The sequence below is a fragment of the Schistocerca americana genome, chromosome 2 (assembly GCF_021461395.2).
Source record: "Schistocerca americana isolate TAMUIC-IGC-003095 chromosome 2, iqSchAmer2.1, whole genome shotgun sequence".
Lineage (NCBI taxonomy): Eukaryota > Metazoa > Arthropoda > Insecta > Orthoptera > Acrididae > Schistocerca > Schistocerca americana.
Window position 1 is genome coordinate 904995907 of NC_060120.1, and position 23657 is coordinate 905019563.

Genomic DNA, 23657 nt, shown 5'->3' on the forward strand with positions numbered 1-23657 from the left:
ATAAGATTAGCAAGGTCGTACATTGAGATTTTGCAAAAAATCTCGGCTTGGCATTGATCAAAGCAAATATTATAGAATGGAAAATGAATTTGTAATATTTCTTTATATTCGATGAATTATTCAGATACAATTCTACCCTTGAATGACGTTTACTAATTTTCTATCTTCATACTCGCAGAATCCATGCGAAAAGTAGTTCATACAATAGCTATGCCATGAGCGCATAAGTATTCTTTGTAGTACTCTCTCTGGTGGTTGCTAGAAAAAAAAAGAAAGGGAGCTTCCGAGATTGTCTTCGTGCCGATTAGCCTGAGCTTGGTTTGGAAGAACTGTAATCTGATTATTGAGATTTATCACAGAAGATAACTGATACGAACTGTACGATTAAAAGGAAATATATATATAGATTGCTCTTTCAAATAAAGGGTGTGTATTGGACATTTGAGAATTAATGATATTTATCGATATATTGCGTAGTTGTTAATCAGTGATATACACTGCTGGCCACCGTAAATGCAACACCAAGAAAGACAAGAGGTAGCACAACAAAATTTATTTTGTAGATAACATGTTGACCAAGTATCAAATGATTACGTTTACAGACGTCTGTGACATGTGGTTCCTGCCAGAATCAGTAGCCAGAGTTGTCGCCATTGTTGGAGATCACCGCTGCCACACGTCTCGCCATTGAGTCAAAGAGACGTTGGATGTGTTCCTGGGGTACAGCAGCCCAAGCAGCTTCCACAAGTTGCCAAAGATCATCTGGTGTGGCAGCTGGGGATGTAATCTGGGTCACTCGTTGAGCAACCATGGACCACATGGTTTCTATCGGCGGAAGACCCGGAGAGCGAGCCGGCCAGGGAAGCAATTCAATCTGGTTATTGACGAAGAACCTTTGGAGAATGCGTGCCACGTGTAGTCGCGCATTATCCTGTTGAAATATGGCTGTGGCCGAGCCCTGAAGGTAAGGAAGGACAACTGGCTCCAGCACCTCGGATACGTAGCGCCGGCTATTTAAAGTACCGGCAATGCGTACTAGAGGCGTGCGAGAGTATTATCCAATACCGCCCCATACCATAATACCCGGTGCAAGACCAGTGTGGCGGTGCATAATGCAGCTGTCCAACATCCTCTCTCCACGGTGTCTCCACACTCGAATCTGGCCATCGTGGTGCTGCAGACAGAAGCGTGCCTCGTCAGTAAAGACAACGTCATTCCATTCTGCCGTCCACATCCGTCTGTCATCACACCATTGGCGACGAAGACGTCTGTGGTTCTGCGTCAATGGTAGGCGAAGCAATGGACGTCTTGCGGACAGACCACTCTGCTGTAAACGGCGTCGAATGGTACGCGCAGACACTGGATGATGCGTTACAGACGCAATGTGCTGTGCTATGGTTCGCGATGTCACTGAGTGATCCGTCACTGCCATGCGCACAATTTGCCTATCAACACGTGCAGTGGTGCACCGAGGTGAATGCGATCGACCACGTCGGTCCGTCGTACCCTCCTGCATCCAACGGTCACATATCCGCATTACAGTTGTTTGGTTTCGTCCAACACGACTAGCGATTTCTCTGTATGATAATCCACAATCTCGGTAAGCCACTATCCTTCCTCTGTCGAACTCGTATACTTGATCAAACGATGTTCGCTGTTGTCTACGAGGCATAACTGATCGTCTTGTGAAACAACCACAAGGTAAACACACGTGCCGAATGTACACTCGTCGAAATCGCCAAGCCTTAAATGGCGCTATGAGGTGGCGCCACAGGCGCGCGTGATGTGCGTCTGCGCTGAAATTCTAATCAGTTGCATATCTCATCGCTGCAAACCCATGGTGTAAATTTCACTTGATTCGGATGCTTCCTTCAGGGTGTTGCATTTACGGTGGCCAGCAGTGTAGGAGAGTATCAAGCTTAACCTAGTTCTCTGCCTTTGAAGAGCCGGCCGGGGTGGCCGAGCGGTTCTAGGCACTACAGTATGGAGCCGCGCGACCGCTACGGTGGCAAGTTCGAATCCTGCCTCGGGCATGGATGTGTGTGGTGTCCTTAGGTTAGTTAGGTTTAAGTAGTTCTAAGTTCTAGGGGACTGATGACCTCAGAAGTTAAGCCCCATAATGCTCAGAGCCATTTGAACCATTTTTTACCTTTGAAGATGAACAATGCTTCCATGTTAAGTTGGTGGGAGTGCACGGCAACAAAAGAGCTACATACGCTCTCAGTGTGGTCAAACAAGTGTGAATGGCGGACAACGAAGTGGCAGATCATCTTTCTGTGAAGAACTATGAATGATAAGAGAAGTGGAGGCCCTGCCGTTCAGAGTCAAGCGTATCACAATAGCGGCGATAACAGAAAAAGTAAAATCAGTCATGGATCTGTTTTTAATATCTTGCACGACATACGGAACATGACAAAGGTCGTTGTCTGCTGGGTTCCGCGACCGCTGCCAAGACTGTATCGAGTACGCTGCGGAACTCTAGCTGGGAAACGCATACACATTCTATATTGAACCGGGAACCGAGACACAACTTAGAGGCTTCGCCGTGCCGTAGCCCTTAGTGGTTTACAGCCCCACAACAGGCCACAGCAGTCCACCCACCCCATCAGGTGGACCCCCCCCCCCCCCCCCCCCCCCCCCGTCCGGGAACGGTTCATACCACAGACGAGTGTAACCCCAAATGTTTGCGTGCTAGAGTATTCGTGGTGTACACGTGCGTGGAGACTGTAGTGTTTGCGCAGCAATCGCCGACATAGTGTAACGGAGGCGGAATAAGGGGAACCAGCCCGCGTTCGTCATGGAAGATGGAAAACCGCTTTAAAAACCATCCACAGGCTGGCCGGCACACCGGACCTCGACACTAGTCCGCCAGGCGGATTCGTGCCGGGGACCTGCACGAATCCGCCGGGTGGATTCGTGCCTGGGACCTACACGAATCCACCGGGCGGATTCGTGTCAAGGGCCTGCACGAATCCGCCGGGCAGATTCCTGCCGGGGACCTGCACGCCTTCCCGCTCGGGAAGTAACGCGTTAGACCGCGCGGCTAGCCGGGAGGCCCGCATCTCGTGGTCGTGCGGTAGCGTTCTGGCTTCCCACGCCCGGGTTCCCGGGTTCGATTCCCGGCGGGGTAAGGGATTTTCTCTGCCTCGTGATGGCTGGGTGTTGTGTGCTGTCCTTAGGTTAGTTAGGTTTAAGTAGTTCTAAGTTCTAGGGGACTAATGACCTCAGCAGTTGAGTCCCATAGTGCTCAGAGCCATTTGAACCATTTTGCTAGCCGGGAGGACTGCTCATACACATGCTCCATTACAGTCCCGACCTCTTCCAACGCGATTTCCATATTTTTGGTGCCATGAAGAAAGACATCTGTGGCTTCGGTTTGTTTTGGACGAAGAGGTGCACGGTTGAATAAATCCATGGTTATGCAGGCAACCGGAAATATTTATCCATGAAGGCACTGACCGCCTTGTCTGGCAGTGGAATACATATATTAACAGTTATGGCTATTACTTTTGGGACAACAGAGAGTTTCCTTTTTCCCTCTTGTCTCCGTTTCATTTGACTGTCCCTTACATCATCGTAACTTGTCATAAGTGAACTTAATTTCCTCCAGTTGACAACATACAGGGTGGTTATAATTAAACTATCACTACTTGAGCCAATGTAGACGGAAAACTATTTATGGCATGGAATGATATTTCCGGATGAGCGCTGTAATATTTGCATAGTTAATACGGTTAGTGTCCTGACTTGCCGTTAGGAGTCGGTGGTTCAGATGGTTCAAATGGCTCTGAGCACCATGGGACTTAACATCTTAGGTCATCAGTCCCCTAGAACTTAGAACTACTTAAACCTAACTAACCTAAGGACATCACACACATCCATGCCCGAGGCAGGATTCGAACCTGCGACCGCAGCAGTCCCACGGTTCCGGACTGCAGCGCCAGAACCGCACGGCCACCGCGGCCGGCGTCGGTGGTTCAAAAAATGGCTCTGAGCACTATGGGACTTAACTTCTGAGGTCATCAGCCGCCTAGAACTTAGTACTAATTAAACCTAACTAACCTAAGGACATCACAGACATCCATGCCACAGGCAGGATTCGAACCTGCGACCGTAGCGGTCGCTCGGCTCCAGACTGTAGCGCCTAGAACCGCACGGCCACTCCGGCCGGCGGCGTCGGTGGTGATAGCTGACGTAGGAGGAACTCGCACACCAAGTACATGCAACGCAAACGACACGCTTTACTGTGATCTGCTTCGCCAACAGGTGATCCCTGATATAGGGGAGAGATGTGCTTTGTGTGGTGTCACCGCCAGACACCACACTTGCTAGGTGGTAGTTTTAAATCGGCCGCGGTCCATTAGTACATGTCGGACCCGCGTGTCGCCACTGTGTGATCGCAGACCGAGCGCCACCACAAGGCAGGTCTCGAGATACGGACTAGCACTCGCCCCAGTTGTACGGACGACGTAGCTAGCGACTAGACTGACGAAGCCTCGCTCCTTTGCCGAGCAGATAGTTAGAATAGCCTTCAGCTAAGTCAATGGCTACGACCTAGCAAGGCGCCATTAGTAACCTTGCATGTATCTAAAGAGTCTCACTTGTATCGCCCAATCTCTAGATGTACCAAAAGGATGGATTAAAGTTAAGTATTCCAGAAGCTACGTACTTTTCTTTATAGCATTCATTACGTATCCTGTTTCAGACCTCACGCCCATCTGCGTGAGAGTAACGCGTGCCTTTCGGCTTCCTCTCATTGTGTCTAGGCTGTCTTGTCTAGACACAACACTTTGTACTCAGCTATTATCATGTACGGTGGAGCTCCACCTCCATCGCTCGTGGGGTCAGTCTGTTGCTCCGTAACACATTTGGAAAAACCGAATTACTGGCCGATCGTTCCAAACTGCGTGGCCACCAAGATCACTAGATTTGAACGTTTCTGACTTCTGGCTGTGGGGTCACCTGAAGGACAGGGTTTATCAACAGCACACTAGACTTAGAACTACTTAAACCTAACTAACCTAAGGACATCATACACATCCATGCCCGAGGCAGGATTCGAACCTTCGACCGTAGCGGTCACGCGGTTCCAGACTGTAGCGCGTAGAAACGCTCGGCCACAGTGGTCGGCTATAGGTTCAAGATGAGCATAGTGAGGGGGTTAACCAATATCCGACCTGTGATGTTTCCGGCAGCAGTAGAGTAATTCTAAAGCAGTTCCAGGCTGCCTGGATGCAGATTGTCGTCACATCGAGCAACGTTTGTAACCTGGAAAGGAAACGCGATAAGCAGTTAGCAAATGTTACCCTCTCTTGTGGAAGCGGAAATGTCCTTTCAATGCTTTGTTCTTTATTTCTCTTCCACGTGTCCTTACAAATGTTTCTACGGAGTTTCATTGCCCTACGGTCACTCGTTTTTCAGGGAGCCATCTCAAGCAGCACAAGTTTAATTATGACCACCCTCTACATTATTAGCAAGGTCTATTCATTGCTGTAACATGTACATGTGCAGCACTTACTTTTTCTTTCTTTTCTCAGTAGCAAAGCATAGAGATACCCGTCTTAGGAATACTTAATTTGTCTACATTATATTCCAGAGTTACCATTATGTTAAAGAGTTGCCATCTGATGTTGGCTACAAGCAAGCATTCGATACAGATGAAATGACACAATTTCAGAGATATTACTGGTGCCATATGATTTATGTATATAGACTGAAGCACGGAGTGAAGATTTGTAAAAAGGACAGGAATCGAAGTCAAGTCTCCTGCTTACAAGGCAGATACGTTAGCCACTCAGCCACCTTGCCACAGTGATTCACACCACTGCAAGGACTACCCGGCCACGCCTCTCTCCTTGATCCAAATTCTCACTGTCACCCCAGTCTACGTTCGGTGCTGACGTGCTGTTCTAGAACATGGAGAGCCTTGGCTGAACTAGGCTGGGGCGGCAGTGAGAGATTGGATCGAGGAAGGAGGCATCGCAGGATAATCCGTGCAGTTGTGTGAACCGCTAGGACAAGGTGGCTTAGTGGATAACGCACCTGCCTTGTAAGCAGGAGACCCAGGTTCGATTCCTGGCCTTGATACAAATTTCCAGTCGCCGCTTCAGTCTGTATACGTAAATCATATCCGTATGAAATCAGTAAAGTCTCTGAAATTGTGTCATTTCATTTGCGTAGATACCTGCACCTGGGTTTCAGGCTGGTTCCCACATTTATATTCGGTTCTGAGTTGCTATCCGAGGACACGAAGAGCCTCGGGAATTCTGTTTGTATATAAGGGGAATTTAAAAACTCGCCATGGTAGTCGAGAGCGCTATAGCGCTGCTTCCTGGACTCGGGTAGGCGCGCCGGCCCCGGATGGAATCCGCCCGGCGGATTAACGACGTTGGCCGGTGTGCTGGCCAGCCTGTATGTGGTTCTTAGGCGGTTTTCCACATCCCGCTAGGTGAATACCGGGCTGGTCCCCACGTTCCGCCTCACACCTGTCGCAGACAGTTGAAACATGTCCGCACTATTTCACGATTTACACTAGGCGCAGACAGTTGGGGTACACTGATTCCATCCTGGCGGGTACGGGATGGCGGTAGGAAGGGCATCCCGCCATCTCTACAACTAACATTTCCAAATCTGCTGTAACCGCGCCGACCGTGCGATCGCTGCGGGACTATGGCGTAAGCGAAAGAAAGAAAGACAGAATAAGGGGAATTTAGAGTAGACTGGGGCGGTAGTGAGAATTTAGATCGAGGAGGGAGGCATACCGACGTAATCCGTGCAGTTGTGTGAACTGATGTGCGAAGGTGGCATAGTGCCTAGTGAGCAGGAGAGCCAGGTTCGATTCCCAGCCTTGGTACAAATTTTCACTCGCTGCTTCAGTCTACATACATAAAGCCTTTTACAGTCTTGATAGGGCAGAGGTGCTAAATGATTTACTACTGCTTGGTACACCATATAAGTATGTTTCATTTATCCAAGCAACACTTGCTGCCTCCAAGCCTGTAATGTGAGGGTATGGAGAACTCAGTACATGGTTGAGCATTAGTAAAGGAGTCAGCGAAGGGGACGCGCTCCCTACAATGCTTTTAAACTGATTCTTGAAGCAGCCGTTCAAAAGCTTCAAATATCTAGTTACATGGGCAAAAATTCAATCCATGTATGTGTATATGCTGATGATATAGTAATTATTAGTAGAGGAAGATTTCTCTAGAGGCGAAAGATGCCACAATACCAACAAGCATTGCCATTAATGGAATGAAGACTAAGTATATGATTCTCACCAGGAAGGAAGACAATAAACTACCAGCAGCTGGTTCCAATTTTGAACATGTAGAACTTTGACTGTCTGGGATCTAATATTAATTGAACAAATTCCATGACTACTGATATAAAGCAGCCCATCCTAAATGGTAATAGATGCTGCCGCACTTTTAAGAAATTGTTGGTCTCTTGATTATTAAATAGACGAGTGAAATTTCAAATTCGTATTGTCATGATCACTCCCGTTGTAACCTAAGGTTATGACACATGGACAGTAACAAGTACTGATGAGCACCAGCTCAGGATAGCTGAACGCAGGGTTCTGCGCCAGATGTACGGGACAGGTCAAGATGCCAGGACGAACACTGAGCTCGAACGCCTCATAAAAGGATGTAGCGGCACCACCGTTTAGGATAGGGAAAGTTAATTTTGTGTGATATTTTGAGCATAAGTTACAGCCAGGTGCCCACCAGATTGCAGTAAGTTACGCTGACCAGCGGTTGCGAAGTGGAGTGGAGCCCACAGGGCCGTCGAACCGCTGGAAAGAGTAAACGCAGCGGTATGCATGCTGCAAGCCATAGGCAGAAGGGGCCCACTGGCGCAAACTGGCTGTGGTGCGTACGTGACGCAAAGCGACGCGTTGGCGAAACAGAGGCGTGCAGCCAAGTATAAATAGGTGTCGTTTTCTAAGGAGATTCATTCAAATGTGGCAGCTCTCCTGGACTGCGGCGCGTGTCACACCGCCGGGTTACACGCAGGAACAGATGGGGCGACAGACTCCCAGTCCACGGTGGGTCGTTGGTTCGACCCTCTGAGACCGACGCGGGGTCCACAGCCAGCCAGCCAGGGCGGGCCACTCTTTGGCTCGCTACTGCGGGCTTTCGTCTCGGCTCCCGATACACGCCAGAGACCTTCGTGGCGAGGGGCCGCAGATTCTGACGCCGGATCGCGGGCGGTCGTTGCCGCCGCGTTCCCACCTACGCCAGCCAAGGAAGAAGCAGCAGCGGGGCCGGCCTACAGCTCCCGGTGGAGCAGCGCGGAGTCAACGGGGATGGTGACCGCTGAGTCGGCTGCTGGCACAGCATTCCTGATGAAACAAACAAGGCCGGCAGGACACAGAGTTGCGTTGCACAGATCGCCAGGGCAGTGGCCTCAGCATTGTGGGGCCTGTGACGCGGACCGAGATCAACGAAGCACTGTAGTGGAAACGAATAAATCAATTATAAAAGTTCGGCCGAGTTTTAATACGGCACCTCCTAGCACTCACCAGTCAGCAAGGAGCAGATATTGCAAGAACGATAAAAAGTAGCAAAGTAGACTGACTTGGACATGTCCTTAGGACGGATACTGGAGGAACAACCAAAAAGGTTTTTGAAAGGAGGCCAACTGGAAGAAGACAGAGAGGAAAGCCATGAAATTGGTGGATAGACGATGTGGAAGAAGACGTAAAATTTCTCCGTTATAGGACCGGGAAGAATGGAGAAAACTTGTTGAACTAGCTAAGACCCAAGCAGGGTTGTAACGCCATGAAAAGAAGAAAACCAGTTGATACGCAAAAATGTCTTATTTAATCCATGATTTAGCAAACTGTGGGACAGTCTGGGAAAAAATGTAAGTACTAATCAAAGGAAGTTGCTGACACTGGATTGAAGAGTTTTTAGCAAACAGATCACAGCATATTGTTCTCAATCGAGAGACGTCTACAGACGTTAAAGTAACCTCTGGCGTGCCACAGGGGAGTGTTATGGGACCATTGCTTTTCACAATATATGTAAATTACCTAGTAGATAGTGTCGGAAGGTCCATGCGGCTTTTCGTGGATGATGATGTAGTATACAGAGAAGTTGCAGCATTAGAAAATTGTAGCGAAATGCAGGAAGATCTGCAGCGGATAGGCACTTGGTGTAGGGAGTGGCAACTTGACCCTTAACATAGACAAATGCAATGTATTCCGAATACATAGAAAGAAGGATCCTTTATTGTATGATTATATGATAGCGGAACAAACTCTGGTAGCAGTTACTTCTGTAAAATATCTGGGAGAATGCGTGCGGAACGATTTGAAATGGAATGATCATATAAAATTAATTGTTGGTAAGGCGAGTACCAGGTTGAGATTCATTGGGAGAGTCCTTAGAAAATGTAGTCCATCAACAAAGGAGGTGGCTTACAAAACACTCGTTCGATCTATACTTGAGTATTGCTCATCAGTGTGGGATCCGTACCAGATCGGGTTGACGGAGGAGATAGAGAAGATCCAAAGAAGAGCGGCGCGTTTCGTCACAGGGTAAGTGTGATAGCGTTACGGAGATGTTTAGCAAACTCAAGTGGCAGACTCTGCAAGAGAGGCGCTCTGCATCGCGGTGTAGCTTGCTGTCCAGGTTTCGAGAGGGTGCGTTTCTGGATGGGGTATCGAATATATTGCTTCCCCCTGCTTATACCCCCCGAGGAGATCACGAATGTAAAATTAGAGAGATTAGAGCGCCCAAGGAGGCTTTCCGGCGGTCGTTCTTCCCGCGAACCATACGCGACTGGAACAGGAAAGGGAGGTAATGACAGTGGCACGTAAAGTGCCCCCCGCCACACACCGTTGGGTGGCTTGTGGAGTATAAATGTAGATGTAGATGAAATTCAGTACGTAACCAAATCCAAGTACCATGTAATACCACAACCCGAAAGCACGTCATCAGGTGTTTCCCTGTTTACTGAAACGGCCGGTGCCCGCGCCGCCCCCGCCTCCGGCGCGCTCGCCCCCTCGAGCGCGAAGGAGGCCCCTAATGCGAGGTCGATTAAATATCGCTGTCCATCGGCGGCCGATCGCATCTCGGCCGTTCACGGCTGTCGCCCCGCGCGCGGCTGACAAAGCGTGGCCCGGGCCGAGCCTCCCCGTCCGGCCCCGCCTCCCGCCTCCCGCCTCCATCCGATGAGCTTCCGATACCGCGGCCCCCGGACGATCAGATATCGCGCTGCCGCCGAACGATGATGTCAGTCTTCACGGTCGTGCGGTAATCGACGGCGTGCGGCGGTCGGCGGGCAGCCGGCAGCCGCCTTATTAGGAGGCGTTCCGCTTGGGGGCGCCGCGGCGGCCGTGTCACCGCGGGGTCGGCGGGGGCGGACGGCGGAGGCCAGCTGACGCGACGTGTGGTCCAGGACCGCCGGGGCGCGAGTAACGGGTCTGCTGCACCACATCTCGCTTCTTGTTTGCAGGGTATCTTCAGGGATGAGCGTCCAGCTCGACGCGTAGAAACGGAGGAAGTCCTTATTTACAAGGTCAAAAATGTGTTAGTCACCCAAGGTGGAGCTGGTTCACCAATCTAGCCCAACATATGGGGCATCGTGTTAGCCGGTGCTTGCCGAGCGCAACGCCACTGGTCAAATGTTCAAATGTGCGTGAATTCCTAAGGGACCAAACTGCTGAGCCATCGGTCCGTAGACTTACGCACTGCGTAAACTAACTTAAACTGATTTATGCTAAGAACAACACACACACACACACACATGCCCGATACTCCATTTGCAGCACGCTCATAACCGTGCATTACGAGGACTTGGTGACGTCACACAGTGGAATTCGGGACCCACTAGAAACACGGTCTCCGCAACGGATACATCATGAACGCTTGGTTCCCTCCAGAGCCCACGTGAAATCAGTATGCCGTTTAAAAAATACCCATGTTTCTTAACTTAGTCATACGCTATTGAAAGCTTGCATGTCTTTAAACGCGCAGTTAAGAATAATTAAATTCGTCTGAAGTAGCAACTCACTCCCCGCCGGAGATGGTCACTGCCACTCGTAACACCTGTAATGTCACAAATTGTGATGCATGCAACAGGATCCATGTATCTCGTAGGCCCCATTGGAATTCCACGTCCCACTACGTTGCGTCGCGTGAAATGCCGAATCTGGAACGTCAGATTTTTGCCTCGTGGTGAGGAAAGTGGTCAGTGAGATGTGACATAGTCTCACGTCACAAGCAGATCTTATTGGGTCCCCATAATTTAAGGAGTTAAACTGAATGTTTGGTGTCTTTTATTAAAGAGTATGTGGTATGAATACAAACTGTTTAAAAGCATGAGCAAATTGATGATCTCTCAAGAAAGCGTAGTTTTGGGTACGTTGTTGTTGTTGTGGTCTTCAGTCCTGAGACTGGTTTGATGCAGCTCTCCATGCCACTCTATCCTGTGCAAGCTTCTTCATCTCCCAGTATGTACTGCAGCCTACATCCTTCTGAATCTTCTTGGTGTATTCATCTCTTGGTCTCCCTCTACGATTTTTACCCTCCACGCTGCCCTCCAGTACTAAATTGGTGATCCCTTGATGCCTCAGAACATGTCCTACCAACCGATCCCCTCTTCTGGTCAAGTTGTGCCACAAACTTCTCTTCTCCCCAATCCTATTCAATACTTCCTCATTAGTTATGTGATCTACCCATCTAATCTTCAGCATTCTTCTGTAGCACCACATTTCGAAAGCTTCTATTCTCTTCTTGTCCAAACTATTTATCGTCCATGTTTCACTTCCATACATGGCTACACTCCATAGTTTGTTATAATAGATTTCAGGAAACTACATATTGGTAATTAAAGGATTCCCGTACTTGATGCTTTTGGCGTTATAACTTGTGTGCTAGGCAAGTATACAGTTTCAATGCTGTGGCACAAGATGATCTATCAATTAAGGGCGTCTCTTTGGTATATTTTGTCATAATTAAGTATCAGATACTGACATTTGTAGATACAACGTTCACAGTCTCTAACTTATAAAAATACGTAGAAGCTATGTCGAAGCTGTACTGTCATTGATAGTGTCGTGAGCTGCAAAGAGAAAGGCAAATATTCGCATTGAGCTCCTACGAATCTTTTTTCACCTTTTGGTTTCTAAAAGATTTTGCATCTTTCTTATTAATTTAGTAAAAGTATTACCTGCAATAGTCGATGTTATTTATTATAAATAATAGATATCCTGCAATTCTTGTTACACAGGACAGTGATTGGAATATTTCCCCTCTGCAAATAAATCTTAACGTGACTGTCAGTCTGTGTCAAATAGAAAACGAAAGTTACATGCTGGAATTTTTCGCTCTTATGAAATATAATATATTTGATTTTATAGATTGCCCCATATTTGTATCAATACAACAACGAGCGAACGGACGTTATGCATCCACAAACTGACATTAGAGACTGTACCTGAACTATATTCAATTTAAAACTGAAACTGAGATAGAAATTCAACTGCATTACCGACTGACTTCTACTAGTATTTATCTCACATCGCTGAGGAGCACTATGAAGTGTTCCTATACCAGCTATTCACTGCTTAAGCCGTCGACAAGTCCAGATCTTTGCGATTTTCTCCGCTCGTTTTCGACAGTCACTTCGTTAAGCAAAGAGTGTGCTCGCACAAAGCTGTAATGTCAGCCCCAAACCTATTGCCGATAAGATGCAGTGACATGAAGATGGTATCTGTTCTTCCGGACGGGTTCGAGTCCCGGTCGGGGCACACATTTTCAACTGTCCCCGTTGATGTATATCAACGCGTGTCAACTGCTTAGGGTCTTGATTTAATTATCATTTCAAGATGCAGTGAGTCCACCATCCACCACAGGCACATTTTTAAGTTTTCTGAAATCTATTGCATGCAAGTGTCCACGTCGCTATAAGGAGCTCTCTGTCGCCCTTGGTAGCCAAACTTTTTATGGAAGATTCTGACGAGCGAGAACTCGCCTCAGCTTTTTTAAAACCAACTGTACTTTGTCGGTACGTTGATGACACTTTTATAGTTTGGCCTCATGGTTTGGACAGTCTCCGAGAGCTCCTTCGGTATCTGAAATCCGTACATGAAAACATAAAATTTGCTGTGGAGGTGGTAAAAGAAGGTTTCTTGGTGTTTTTAGGAGTCTTGGTGCGACGTAAGAGCGATGGCACACTTGGGCATTCGGAGTTTCGAAAGCCAACTCACACAGACCTGTATCTGCAAGCTACAAGCACAAACGAAGGGCGCTCTACAGACTTTAATCCACCGAGCTCATACCATCACGGATGCCGAAGCCGGCCGAAGTGGCCGTGCGGTTAAAGGCGCTGCAGTCTGGAACCGCAAGACCGCTACGGTCGCAGGTTCGAATCCTGCCTCGGGCATGGATGTTTGTGATGTCCTTAGGTTAGTTAGGTTTAACTAGTTCTAAGTTCTAGGGGACTAATGACCTCAGCAGTTGAGTCCCATAGTGCTCAGAGCCATTTGAACCATTGAACGGATGCCGATAATCTCCAAACAGACCTGGACGATCTGCAAACTGTGTCCCAGAACAATGAGTATTCGCCCCAGCAAGTACTTACAGTCGTACAAAAGGAAGACAAACATATTGTGGCAAATCTCAGATAGGGCAATCGACGCGCACAGCGCAGGAGTGCATCTTAGGACATAAGTAGCATAATCGCATCCGCCAAGCTAAAAGTCCACTGTCGCCAAACATTGTATTTCCATTGGCCATTTGATGCAAAAACCCAAACGAAACTGTGGTCAAAGCGTCAAACTTTTGGAACTCCGTCGTCAATGAATCAGTGGAACTATGACTGTGTGAATCTTTATTAATCGTGACGGTCGTTTTCGAAAAAAATGGCTCTGAGTACTATGGGACTTAACAGCAGAGGTCATCAGTCCCCTAGAACTTAGAACTACTTTAACCTAACTAACCTAAGGACATCACACACATCCATGTCCGAGGCAGGATTCGAACCTGCGACAGTAGCGGTCTCGCGGTTCCAGACTGAAGCGCCTAGAACCGCACGGCCACCCCGGCCGGCCGGTCGTTTTCAGTTAAATTCTACATAGAATCCCGTCATACAACTTGCGTTCTATGGAAGTATGCTGTTTCACTGCTATGGTTTATTGATAGTTTATGAAAAACAAAGTCGTTCTCGGTACAATCTGAATTAGTTAAATTTTGAATAATGACATCTATGTGTGTGTGTAGTTTGAGGTTTTCGGGCACACACATAGATGTCATTATTCAAAATTTAACTGAACAGTCTTTAGACATTCTATAAATTATGTAACATGTGACTGACACTGTTTTGTCATGTAAGAGCTGTAGTGTAGTTTACAGAGCCATGAACTATGAAGCAAAAGATAATGCCTTCACGTCGGGTTCTGATATGTATTGTTATCACCTTGTTTTTTTTCTAAAAGGGTCTTTTTTTTTGGTCATCAGTCTACTGACTGGTTTGATGCGACCCGCCACGAATTCCTTTCCTGTGCTAACCTCTTCATCTCAGAGTAGCACTTGCAGCCTACGTCCTTAATTATTTGCTTGATGTATTCCAATCTCTGTCTTCCTCTACAGTTTTTGCCCTCTACAGCTCCCTCTAGTACCATGGAAGTCATTCCCTCATGTCTTAGCAGATGTCCTATCATCCTGTCCCTTCTCCTTATCAGTGTTTTCCACATATTCCTTTGCTCTCCGATTCTGCGTAGAACCTCCTCATTCCTTACCTTATCAGTCCACCTAATTTTCAACATTCGTCTATAGCACCACATCTCAAATGCTTCGATTCTCTTCTGTTCCGGTTTTCCCACAGTCCATGTTTCACTACCATACAATGCTCTACTCCAGACGTACATCCTCAGAAATTTCTTCCTCAAATTAAGGCCGGTATGTGATATTAGTAGACTTCTCTTGGCCAGAAATGCCTTTTTTGCCATAGAGATTCTACTTTTGATGTCCTCCTTGCTCCGTCCGTCATTGGTTATTTTACTGCCTAGGTAGCAGAATTCCTTAACTTCTTTGACTTCGTGACCATCAATCCTGATGTTAAGTTTCTCGCTGTTCTCATTTCTATTACTTCTCATTACCTTCGTCTTTCTCCGATTTACTCTCAAACCATACTGTGTACTCATTAGACTGTTCATTCCGTTCAGCAGATCATTTAATTCTTCTTCACTTTCACTTAGGATAGCAATGTCATCAGCGAATCGTATCATTGATATCCTTTCACCTTGTATTTTTATTCCACTCCTGAACCTTTCTTTTATTTCCATCATTGCTTCCTCGATGTACAGATTGAAGAGTAGGGGCGAAAGGCTACAGCCTTGTCTTACACCCTTCTTAATACGAGCACTTCGTTCTTGATCGTCCACTCTTATTATTCCCTCTTGGTTGTTGTACATATTGTATATGACCCGTCTTTCCCTATAGCTTAGTCCATGACTGCGCGGCTATTCAGTGTTATCCATACAAATTTCATAAGTGTGAAAATATCTCTGTCTGTTAAGCTTTCACGACTTAATTGCTGAATCTATGAACTATGATATGGGAATAGCTTGAACCCCGAGGAAAAACATACGGTACTTAAGGAGAAAAGAACCTAAGAGGGTGAAGTATGGAATGGAACATCTTTACATCAATCAGTGTAAACCAGGCATTACGTACACGTTGCCTGATGTACAGCTACTTCAATAACACAGTACATACTTGTATACACACGCTCCTGTCCACGCCCCACTGCACGCACCGTTCGGCACCGACGCTGTGCGTGCCGTCAAGTCATGCGTTGGAGCAGTAGCGAGGAGGGGGGGGGGGGGGGGGAGGGGGAGGTATATCACAAGCTATGCTTAGCCGAACAGCCAGACACATGAGGGCAGTTGACTAGTACGTACAGTAGCTTATTTACTCACCTCCACTCATCATAATTGAACTACTGATGCGTGAGGAAAGTAGTGGATAACAGCTGGTTTCTTGTAAACAGGAGCGCTCCATCTGAGTCAGGATTTGTTCGATTTTCTGAATGTGTCATACATTATGCACCAATAAGTTGCAAGACTACAATCTACACTACTGACCATTAAAATTGCTACACCAAGAAGTGATGCAGATGATAAACGGGTATTCATCGGGCAAATATATTATACTAGAACTGACATGTAATTACATTTTCACGCAATTTGGGTGCATAGATCCCGAGAAATCAGTACCCAGAACAACCACTTCTGGCCGTAATAACGGCCTTGATACGTCTGGGCATTGAGTCATACAGAGCTTGGATGGCGTGTACAGGTACAGCTGCCCATGCAGCTTCAACACGATACCATAGTTCATCAAGAGTAGTGACTGGCGTATTGTGACGAGCCAGTTGCTCGGCCACCACTGACCAGACGTTTTCAGTTGGTGAGAGATTAGGAGAATGTGCTGGTCAGGGCAGCAGTCGAACATTTTCTGTATCCAGAAAGGCCCGCACAGGACCTGCAACATGCGGTCGTGCATTATCCTGCTCAAATGTAGGGTTGCGCAGGGATCGAATGAAGGGTAGGGCCACTGGTCGTAACACATCTCAAATGTAACGTCCACTGTTCGAAGTGCCGTCAATGTGAACAAGAGGTGACCGAAACGTGTAACCAATACCACCCCGTACCATCACGCCGGGTGATACGCCAGTACGGTGATGACGATTAAACGCTTCCAATGTGCGTTCACCGCGATGTCACCAAACACGGATGCGACTATCATGATGTTGTAAACAGAACCTGGATTCATCCGAAAAATGACGTTTTGCCATTCGTGCACCCAGGTTCGTTGTTGAGTATACTATCGCAGGCTCTCCTGTCTGTGATGCAGCGTCAAGGGTAACCGCAGCCATGGTCTCCGTGCTGATAGTCCATGCTGCTGCAAACGTCATCGATCTGTTCGTGCAGATGCTTGTCTTGCAAATGTCCCCATCTGTTGACTCAGGGATCGAGACGTAGCTGCACGATCCGTTACAGCCATGCGGATAAGATGCCTGTCATCTCGACTGCTAGTGACACGAGGCCGTTAGGATCCAGCACGGCGCTCCGTATTACTCTCCTGAACCCACCAATTCCATATTCTGCTAACAGTTATACATCTCGACCAACGCGAGCAGCAATGTCGCGATACGATAAACCGCAACCGCGATAGGCTACAATCCGACCTTTATGAAAGTCGGAAACGTGATCGTACGCATTTCTCCTCCTTACACGAGGCATCACAACAACGTTTCACCAAGTAAAGCCGGTCAACTTCTGCTTGTGTATGAGAACTTGGTTGGAAACTTTCCTCGTGTCAGCACGTTGTAGGTGTCGCCACCGGCGCCAACCCTGTGTGAATGCTCTGAAAAGCTAATCATTTGCATATCACAGCATCTTCTTCCTGTGGGTTAAATTTCGCGTCTGTAGCACGTCATCTTCGTGGTGTAGCAATTTTAATGGCCAGTAGTGTACTTAAACCTAACTAACCTAAGGACATCACACACACCCATGCCCGAGGCAGGAATCGAACCGGCGAACGTAGCAGCAGCGCGGTTCCCGATTGAAGCGCCTACAACCGCTCGGCCACACCTGCCGGCACTGGATAATTCCTTCCATCTTCGACCACCGGAACACAGTCAACGCTGCTAATTTACTCACGACCATTTTTGTAAAGAAACTGTGTCATTCGCGCGTGATATGAAGCCGCGAACTACCGCTGTTACCCGCTGCGGTCGCGAATCAGTTTGAGTAACACGTTCCGTGAGAAGTAGCAGACCATTTCATACCGTGCAGCAAACACGACGGATACCAAGTCTGGCGTGTTTCACGATGAGAAAATACGTCTCGCGTGAGGAAGGCTTTAAAGGCGCGACTGTGTGATGTAATTCTGTTGAACCCGCAGGTCAACTTGGGCTTTCGACACCGCCCGTGGCCTTGAGTCGTGACCTAATGCTGTTATGGTGGGTGACGTTATTCGTTAGTCAGAGATTACACATTATCTTTGATTGTTCTAATAACGAGAGTAACAGTGTATCAGAATATACGGTGTTGGCTAAATTGGGAGCCCCATCCGCGGGGAGCCCGGCCGCATGGTGCAAGTCTTTTTTGGTGACTAGTTGACACCACTCCGGCGACTTGCGTGTCGATGCGGATGCACTGATGATTGAGACAACATCCAGTCCCCCAGCGGGGGACGAAACGTTGTTGTGATATTGTGATACCTCGTGTAAGGAGGAGAAATGCGTACCATCACGTTTCCGACTTTCATAAAGGTCGGATTATAGCCTATCGCGATTGCGGTTTATCGTATCGCGACATTGCTGCTCGCGTTGGTCGAGATGTATAACTGTTAGCAGAATATGGAATTGGTGGGTTCAGGAGAGTAATACGGAGCGCCGTGCTGGATCCTAACCGCCTCGTGTCACTAGCAGTCGAGATGACAGGCATCTTATCCGCATGGCTGTAACGGATCGTGCAGCTACGTCTCGATCCCTGAGTCAACAGATGGGGACTTTCACCCGGACGAGAATCTAGGCCTTTCCTAGGAGCGGCGAGACGGAAACGGGGGGGGGGGGGGGGGGATGGAGAGCCGCACGCTGCCCCCCACTACATCATGAGCAGACAAATACTGGAACTAAAATTGAAAGTCTGGAAAAAATAAAAAAATATAAAGAACATGTATTCAGCCATGCAATTCACCCTTCCCACATTCAGGTCGCCGCCTGAACGTGTTGGTACACAGAACCATCCCGTAATGATCATACAATTGTCAAGAATGTAGAAGGTTGGGTATCCCAACTATTGAGCGGTGGGGTGGGGGAGGGGGGGGGAGGGGAGTACTGTTGATCGCGAAGGGCAAATAGCTGACAAAGGTACAACGGTATGCGGGATAATATTCTAGTGTACGATGAGATTCCAGTATATGGCAAAAAAAATCATGTGTGGAGTGTGGGTAGTCAAGGAAAAGGTAGGCAATAGCCTGACCTCGGACCCATGTGATAGTGTGGTGCTTAGTAGAGGGAAAATGAGAAGTGTGTGGGAAAAGGAGTTCCCCTAGAACTTAGAACTACTTAAACCTAACTAACCTAAGGACATCACACACAACCATGCCCGAGGCAGGATTCGAACCTGCGACCGTAGCGAACGCGCGGTTCCAGACTGTAGCGCCTAGAACCGCTCGGCCACACCAGCCGGCACCCAGACGTTTGTCGTACGACTATCAGTGGAGGGCAGTTGTGAAAGATACATGAAAACGTTGATCCTACCGTAATTGTTAAAAGTCCCTTTGTTGAGTGCACTCATGTGAAAAATGTTCCCTCGTACAATCGGGTAGTTCTTTTGAAAATTGAAACTTTGTAGACCTAAGAGACGGAAAAATATACCTGAAATTTCTATTTTAACTCATATTGAAGATATAATCTTATGAAGTACCTTACATGCGTGGATTATGATGCCAAACAATGTTCTAATAAGAAAAGTACGTATTAAAACGTAACTTTAACGTGCACGAATCCGACTAGCCATCAGCATAATAACGAGTTTTAAAAGTAAATCCCGTACAGGCGACGGCGGTATTTTGGCCAGCGTGAAGTTCCTGACACGCCTTTCGTGGCCACTGGGGCGGGCACTTGTGGGCCACGTTCGGTGTCGCATGCCTGTAACCCCAGCAAGGGAACGAGCCGGCGACGCACCACGTCTGCCGATGGGCAGCCGCGATAAGAGTGTGTAATCCCACCGAGAGCCGGCTAACGTTATTAACGGCTATTAGTTGTATAATTACACACTTAATGACTTATCTTTACGCGAGTCGCCGGCGCGCTGGCTATAAAAACAGACTTTGATCGTCACGTTGGACGTGCAGAGGAGCTGCCGGTACGGAGTGACGTCTCCGAGGGACAGCGTACCGCTCTCCCACAACGATCGCCTGTACTGAGCGCCCTCGTGCGTCCGTGTGGCACCACTCCTCTCAGCTGGGGGTTGCTAAACTGTCACTTTCTGGTAACAGTAACTGCTGCTACTGTTACTTTTCGGTAACTGGTATTTTTAGCTGTTATTTCCAACAGCTTTAACTAACATTTTACGAATTCCCAGATGTACAGGGTTATTACAAATGATTGAAGCGATTTCACAGCTCTACAATAACTTTATTATTTGAGATATTTTCACAATGCTTTGCACACACATACAAAAACTCAAAAAGTTCTTTTAGGGATTCACAAATGTTCGATATGTGCCCCTTTAGTGATTCGGCTGACATCAAGCCGATAATCAAGTTCCTCCCACACTCGGCGCAGCATGTCCCCATCAATGAGTTCGAAAGCATTGTTGGTGCGAGCTCACAGTTCTGGCACGTTTCTTGGTAGAGGAGGTTTAAACACTAAATCTTTCACATCATTATGCGTGAAACTTGCCCGCACGCGTTCAACCGTTTATTCGCTCACTGCAGGCCGACCCGTTGATTTCCCATTACAGAGGCATCCAGAAGCTTTAAACTGCGCATACCATCGCTGAATGGAGTTAGCAGTTGGTGGATCTTTGTTGAACTTCGTTCTGAAGTGTCGTTGCACTGTTATGACTGACTGATGTGAGTGCATTTCAAGCACGACATATGCTTTCTCGGCTCCTGTCGCCATTTTGTCTCACTGCGCTCTCGAGCGCTCTGGCGGCAGAAACCTGAAGTGCGGCTTCAGCCGAACAAAACTTTGAGTTTTTCTACGTATCTGTAGCGTGTCGTGACCATATGTCAATGAATGGAGCTACAGTGAATTTATGAAATCGCTTCAATCATTTGTAATAGCCCTGTATAACTCCGCACTTCAGGTCGAAAAAATCGATTTTCGGTTTTCATCATATTTCGATAGATTAAGATTTTATTTAAGTACTGTGAAAAGGGTTGTGCTGAAAAAATTTTTTTCGAGCATTTAAAGAGCATTTTACTACCACGTGTGTTTATGTACCGCGCCCACTTTTCGCGTCTAGTTTAGCAGGGGATACAACCGGTCGGCTTTGACCAATGACGTCATAACTGGCCAGAGAGCATGTATTACAAAGATGAAAGAGCCGAGAAGAATGTTGAGATACAAAGAAATGCAAGAGAGAAAAACTGTACTTCACATACATAACGGCCAGTAGTATTTTAACGTTAACGATATCGCATGTTTGTATCTTAGTAAAAATGGCTCTGAGGACCATGGGACTCAACATCTTAGGTCATAAGTCCCCTAGAACTTAGAACTACTTAAACCTAACTAACCTAAGGACATCACACACACCCATGCCCGAGGCAGGATTCGAACCTGCGACCGTAGCAGCCTCGCGGTTCCGGACTGCAGCGCCAGAACCGCACGGCCACCGCGGCCGGCTTGTATCTTAGTATTCCTCCGCAAAATACAATGGAAAGAAATGAATGAAATATATTACTAGCAAAGAATACATCACGTTACATGTTTGTCAGTTGTATCTCGAAACTCTTTCGAACTGTATTGCTTAAGTGAAGTACGGGATACAAGTTCAGCGTACGTCGAATTCTTAGTTTCGACTAGTATTGCTGTCCTGTTGTTCACTTGAACTATGTATACCCTGCTTTACTAAACCGTAAATGAAACACCGGATACAAATTAAAAGCTCATTAGAAGTGTGTTGCTTCAGTACAGTACGGAATACGAGTTTGTCGTAAGTAGATTTCTTCGTTTTCACTAGCATCACTGTCCTGTTCTTCACTTGAACGATGTATCCTCCGCTTCAGTAAACCCTAAATGGAACACGGGATACAAATTGTAGATGTGTTGTTTATTTCGTCTCCGCTATTAGTAATAGTCTTTCCTTACGTACATATCAGTACTATTGATGACAGAAGGACCTACGTACGTAATATATGTATACCAGACTTCCGTTGACCTCTATATATGTACCTGGTAACGAAAAGGTGGTAATAGACGAACGTTACATTTGCAACTTGTACCTCAATTGAACTATACGGAGACAAGAAGACGACACATGTACAATTTGTATCCCGTACTTCACTATGGGGTACAGTTTTCTTGTTGCCTTGGACGCTAATAGTATCCCATTCGTTACTTGAGCTATATAGCTGTACGCAACATTTGTATCTCGCTCGCCAATTGACATATATAGTGTCAGTGTAAACGCGAACTCAAGGACGGGATACAAATTTTAGTTGTGTCGTCAGTGTAAAGACGAAGTGAAGGACGGGCTCAAATTTTGGTTGTGTCGGGGGGTTTCGCCTGTAATATAGCACGTACACATTCGAAAATGTCGTACTGATACTAGTGCTGGGAAACGAAAGAAGATCGACAGCTGAGAAAATACACATATTGGTGGAGTAAAACAGTGAAATATCAAAAAATGAAATACCGTGAAAGAAGCAAATGGAAAAGTGAACTTACCACACGGAAATATCGAGGAATAACCGAAGCTCGCCTAGACAGACAGTAACGAAAATTACATACCCACAAATAGACAAATCCATTCCTATAAATGAAAATAAGACACTAAAAATTTTTCTATAATAACAGACTAATACTCCAAATCACCTCAATATCATTACGAATAATTATTTTAATGTACAATGATAGCGCTTATCCGGAACACAGAACTGTTTTATTATCTATGCCTCGAAGTGAAGACATTACTATCTACGAGTAATGTATGACGTCATTGGTCAAAGCCGACGGGTTGTATCCCCTGCTTCACTAGACCCTACTTTTCTGTCACCCACTTTTCTACATAGATTTCAGATCTTTATATCCCCTTCATTGCACGTTAGGGATTTTTTTTACTCCAGAGTGTGTTGGCTATCCTTGGAATGCAGCGGTCGGTATTCTTTTGTTTCTGCTGTTTGTAAACAACACGCTTTCTAACACGCGGTTACTTTTGTTCAAGTGTGATTGCGAGTAGTTGTTAGATAAAACTTGCAGGTATACTATGGGCAGGCAATTAGGAGAAATAAAGAAAATCTGGAGGCAATGAAGAGAGATGTTAGGGCCATATTCTTCCATAAGTCTTCTACTGATGATAAGCCATGTCATGGATTGTGTCCATCAGGAGAAAATTCGTGGTGCAAACACAATTGGGCTCAGGCAACTGGAAAATCTTATTCTCACCAGCATTCTCTTTCTGCTGCGGTTATTACAGCAATTAAATCTATTTTCAGAGACTTGGCTCAACCCGACCTTCTAAGGAAATGTCTGCATGGGCAGACACAGAACCCAAATGAATGTTTCAACAGCATAATTTTGAACAGGCTTCCTAAAGCTGTATTTGTAGGCATGCATACAAAGAAACTAGTTCATAATGCTGTTATTACATTCAATTGTTGTAATATTGGAAAGTGTTGGGTTCTAAAAAAGCTGGGAATTAATCCTGGTGAAAATATGATCACTGGGCTGCAACATTGAGATAAAATGAGGGTAGCCGATGCAGACAGGTCTGCATCTAATATGACCAAGAGAGCAAGACAAACATCCACGAAGGTGAAAAAGAAGCTGGAAGACCTGCTAGAGGCCAAAGAAGGGCCATTATACGCAGCAGGACAGTTTTAAGTAACTGTAAGTAACAAATTTCAAAAGTTTTTTCTTTAAAGTCAGTTTCCCGCAAACTAAAATTTTCAGTACATATG

At 46.7% G+C, this 23657-nt stretch overlaps 1 protein-coding gene and 1 non-coding gene across 2 annotated transcripts in view; one reads left to right on the forward strand and one right to left on the reverse strand.

Moving 5' to 3' along the window:
• LOC124594535 (protein Wnt-6) overlaps window positions 1–23657 on the reverse strand; it is a 609760-nt gene that overhangs the window by 307265 nt on the left and 278838 nt on the right. The window lies entirely within an intron of this gene.
• Trnat-ugu lies at window positions 6016–6089 on the forward strand. Its single transcript has one exon. It is a non-coding gene; the product is annotated as a tRNA-Thr (tRNA).